The sequence below is a fragment of the Alexandromys fortis genome, unplaced genomic scaffold, assembly GCF_014885135.2.
Source record: "Alexandromys fortis isolate MF-2015 unplaced genomic scaffold, M_Fortis_MF-2015_v1.1 scaffold_21, whole genome shotgun sequence".
In the NCBI taxonomy this organism is placed as follows: Eukaryota; Metazoa; Chordata; class Mammalia; order Rodentia; family Cricetidae; genus Alexandromys; species Alexandromys fortis.
The window spans coordinates 4892556-4897916 of NW_026067905.1; positions in this window are offsets into that span (position 1 = coordinate 4892556).

Consider the following 5361-nt stretch of genomic DNA (forward strand, 5'->3'; position numbering starts at 1 on the left):
ACAGTGGTACACACCTTTAATCCCAGCACTAGAGAGGAATATAAATTGGGAGGAGACAGCTCTCAGTAAGTCTCTTTCTGAGGATTACTAGAGGAAGGATTGTCATTTCAGTCTGAGGTAGGAGCCTGTGGCTGACTGTTTTGCTTTCTGTTCTTCAAGCAAACTTTATTTATTAAAATATAAATAAAATATCACTAAAACTATGGATAATTGTTTGGTTTCTATTGTATATCCTATTTTAAATTTAAGTACCCGTTGCTAAAAAATTTGTATTATTTAATATGACATATCCCAGATTCTAAGATATTATCTATTTTTACTATATATTCAACAGCAAGGTGAAAGACTTATGAGTATAATTTTAAGAATATTCATGTTCTATTTTTTAGTACAAGATTCCTGTACAAATGAAGACTATAACTTATGCGAGTTATAATTTATGAAGACTGTGACTTATGTGAGTAATAATTTTATTTCCACTTCTAAACCTTGTTTCAAAAATTACTGACACTGTATTTTTAACTTGGAGATAACTAATCTCACTAACACACCATGTTTGTAATAATAATAATAATAATAATAATAATAATTGAGATTATCATGTTATACATTTGGCACGGAAAAAGAGGGAGATAGGGAGGGAAGGATAGGAAAACTCACATTTTGAATTCTCTAAATAGCTAAGACATTTAAATTAATAACATAACAACAAATTGTGTATCTGAGTCATGTCAATGTTGTGCATTCAATTATCAGTTTATGCTTTTAATTTCTAACATCTCCATTTGCATTACAGCTGCTTGCTAAAGGCACAACTAAGCAGGTATGCTCTGGCAGGATGAGATTCTCTCTGGAGATTCATAGGAGACTCATTTCTAAACTTTGTATAAAACCCAAAGATGGATAGTGTCACACTTTTAAGTTTGAACTGCTCCTAGTTCAAACACAGCAAAAGATTAGAGACATTAGAGTCACGTGTTAAATGAATAATGTGAGTATAATCACCTTTTTAGTATTTTTTAGTTTAAACTTACATAAAATATTTTTAGTAAGTCCCTGAAACATCAGATGAATTCTATAAACCAATCTTTGTAATTAAAAATATGTAGAATTTAAACACACTGTGTACCTGTGGAAGACATCACTAGTTCATTATATATATTCTCTCATATGTGATAGCTGAACTTTAATTCCTCCCTCTTTTATCCAGGGGAATGATGGTTGGCTGCCAAGTCTTTTACTGTTCATTAACTTTCGATGACTTCCTCCCTTTTCCTATTGGCACAGCAAATGACAATACTGAGCTAGTCTTTTGATCTCCAAGGCATCAATAGCTATCATAGACAACAAATCTCTCTTTAGCACAGACCATTTTTCCATTTCACCAGAGAAATGAAGCATCTAACTGAATTAAACATTTCTTTTGGGACTGTTTGGATATTATTTACCCTAACTGTGCCCTAAACAGTAAGACTTCATGAAGCATGTGGGTTGCTTCCTCATGTAGAATTTAAAATATGTGAGTGTGGTGGGAGGCTGCTTGTTTGTTCCAGAATGCTCAGCCCTGAAATAATCACAAAGAAACAATATTATTTGTAATACTGTCTGGCCAATAGCTTCAGCATATTTCTGGCTAACTCATATCTTAAATTATTCCATCTCCATTAAACTATGTAACACCGTGAGGATGTAGCTTACCAGGTATAGTTCCAGGATCTATCTCCAGCAGGGACTACAGGGCTTCTTCCTGATTTTGCCTTTTTTCTCCCAGCATTCAGTTTAGTTTTCCCAACCTAGCTAAGTTCTACCTTGCTATAGACCAAAACAGTTCCTTTATTCATTAACCAATAAAAGCAACACATATACAGAAGGACTTCCTAGATCATCTCCCTTTTTCTGTTTCAATAAAAAGGAAGGCTTTAACTTCATCATAGTAAAATTACATATGCAAAACAGGTATTAGGCAAGACTACAGTTGCAATATTTATATATAGTTTATCTTTTATCATAACTAAGGGAAACTATAACTAAAACTATCCATATTTTAACTCCTTTAAAGACTCCAGGAAGATATAATATTACCTAAGTAAACAGGAAGTGCACTGTAAGCAACATCTAAAACTCTAAAATTGACAGAGACATCTCAATGCCTTGACACTCACCCAACATTCTTCTGTACTCTTGGAGTTTCCATCTTCAGCCTACAGGCCCATAGTATCCAGCAGACTTATACATGAAGCAGGATATTTCAAAGACAGTTCTGCCTATATTGGCAGTTTGTCAGTCATTTTCTTCTTTGTCCTGAAGAATGTCTGGTAGACTCTTTCAAGAAATAGGAAACCCAAAGGGAAGGACTGTTTCATCTTTTTTAGGCAACTTTAAGCAGTCATTATTTCTGTGGGTCCTGTAAGTGCAGTTCAGGCAAGAGCAGTTTCTTGCCCAAATGGCTAACAAACTCCATAAAGACCCTCTTGGGTGCCCTTCTTCCTCTTGAAGTTATTGATGCTGCCAGAAGCAGTTGTGTCTCATTGTCATAAAAAGGCTTAACCTCTTAAAAAATTTTAAATGCTATATTCTGAAGGTCTCTGAAAGATTTGAAGAATACCTATCTCACTGAAATATATCTATATATCTAGAAAACCTAACTAACATGATTACAAGCTTGACTATTATGGATGACTATTTATTAACCTGTATTTCTTAATTATACATTACATTTTTAAATGAGCTGCACAAACACAATACCTTAATCAAGAGCAGAAATATACATATAACAAAATTGACCTTAAATTTGTATCAATAAACCAAGATTTATTCCAATTCAAGGTATTCATATCTATATCATATCCTCCTTTAAATGTAAACAAAAAATTGGGTGTTGTTTTCTGTTTTTTATTGGACAAAGTGTTTTTGGGGGTGTTCACAGTGACCTTTTTGGGGATCTTGGTTCATAAAACCACATTAGTCTGGAAGGATTCCACATCTTCTGTGGAAACAAAAGCAGAACCTCTTTTCTAAAGCAACAAATCCTTAGACCTGAATTTTGGAATCAAGATACCTATAGAGCATATATGTTGGTTTAGCTTAGCAGTCCCCAGAATCAATTGTCTCTCTCCATTCAAAGAATTTATAGAAAATAGTATACATAATCCAGACCCTCTGTGAAATTTTCAACTTTACGTGGCTTATTTTTCTTTATTCCTTTTAATCTATGACTGTCCATACTCTGTCTCTTTAAAGACATTGTTTCATTTTTTAAATGATTTATTTTTTTATAATGCTCTATACTCTTTTTCTTCTGTCTTCCAAGCCTATGTGTATTTATCCAACACTGTGACCTATTTAGAGATCTTTTCAATCTGAATTTTTCTTTATTGTGTATCTGTAATTTTTTTCTGACCAGGACTGCATCTTAAAATGCTAATCAGCTTGGCTAGGACTAAGGATGCAATGTCTTTTGGCTCCGCTCAGTCCTTTGTGGCAGAGGTCCATTCATTGCATCTGAGACTGCCAGGTGGGAGCCATCTTCACCATCTCAAATCTGATAACCAGTTGGCCCATGCAGCCGCTAAGTAACTTGTAGCACACTGACCACAAACCACATTGAAGGGCTTGACCTCCTGAAAGAACTAGAGTTCATGCTACCAGCATGACACTGGGAGCTACCATTTTGAAATTGTATTTTATTTTTCCTGCTACTGCTGAATCAGGAAGACCTGTATTAAAGGAGTTCCCCATGCTGCCAGCAAACAGAGCCCATCCAAAAAAAATGTGGCTAAACTTTGTTTTTTAGTGTCTAGAATTCCCTTTTAAGCTTTGTCAGGTTTTACATGGATATAGTTGACTATGTTGGGTCCCAGTTTGTTATGGGAGGCCACTTGTTTGTTCCTGGCTGTTCAACTCTGAAATACTCACTCAGAAACCATATTATTTAAAACCCTGCTTGGCCAATGACTCTAGCATATTCCTAGCAAGCTCTTACATATTAAATTTACCAATTTCTATTATGTTATATTTTACCACAAGACTCATGGCCTAGCAGCAATGTTCTGACTGGTCTGTTCCCGGCAGCAGCTACATGGCTTCTCCCTGACTCTGCATTCTTTCTCCCAGCATTCAGTTTAATTTTCCTGCCTAGCTAAGTTCTGCCATGCTATAGGTTTTTTTATTCATCAAGCAAAAAAAGCAACATATATACGGAAGGACTTCCTACATCATGTGCATATAAATACATTTTAGCTCAATATTGATAAGTCGGAGATGCTGTAAACTATTATGTTGTTTTAGGATCAAATAATATCAGTCATATATCATGACTACAAAGAGAAGTTGAGAAGGCTGGAGGGGCTGGTAAAAAAGGATGAAAATTTAAGAGAAATCACAGTTACACAGTTCTGGATGTTTACTAGAAATTGCTGAACTGCTAACTTTAAAATGAATTCTTTGAAAAAATGTATACTAATAGAGTCAAGTTCAAATTGTTTCTTTCTTTATTGTACCACACATGAGAATATTAATAACATTTAAAACTCTTTTCCTAGGATTAGTTAATTTAAGACTAGGAAGTAATTGCAATTAAAATTTTTGGATATATTTATTCTGAAAAACAAAATTAATCTATCATTTCATACAAATTATTTTCCATTTTGCAAGCCATTCTTGCTTTCCTGAAAGCATCTCACCCATCCACCTGTAATTACTCATCCAATGATTGTCTATTGAGTTTAACTACATAGCTCTAATTCCTATTTAGAAATCAATTAGAGTTGCTTAAATGTGGGGGTGACAGTAGAACACTATGAAAAAGCAATGTATAAGATGTACAAGGATATCAGTAAGGGCGCGATGAGCAAATGATTTGATGATACATTCTTGTCTACCTTCAGTGTATTTTTTCATGGCTCTGTAAGTCAGTTTGACATTCACAAAGAGGCATAGCTCGACTATCTCAAAGGGCAGCCTTACCTCATCCATTTAAAAAAAAATTAAAAACATGTCATTTTGCTTTCATGCACAGGAGCAAAAATAATGTTCCACTGTCTCAGGAAAACACACACAGAAGGTCTTTGAACAAACCCTACCAAAAATGCACTGTAGCTTCTAATTATTCACATGCTTATATGAAAGTTGGTAATTATGATAATTATTTGATGTGGGAGTGTCATATATCAATCTGTTGATTTCATTGGCTGAGCAATAAAAGAAACTGCTTGGCTGGCCCTTAGCTTAGAGCATAGATGGGAGGAGGAAACAGAATAGAATTCTGGGCGGAAGAGGAAGTGAGGTCAGACTCTGCTCTGCTCCCGGAGAGACCCGACAGCTCTGCTGGAGCAGAGACGCCATGCTCAGCTCTCCCAGGCA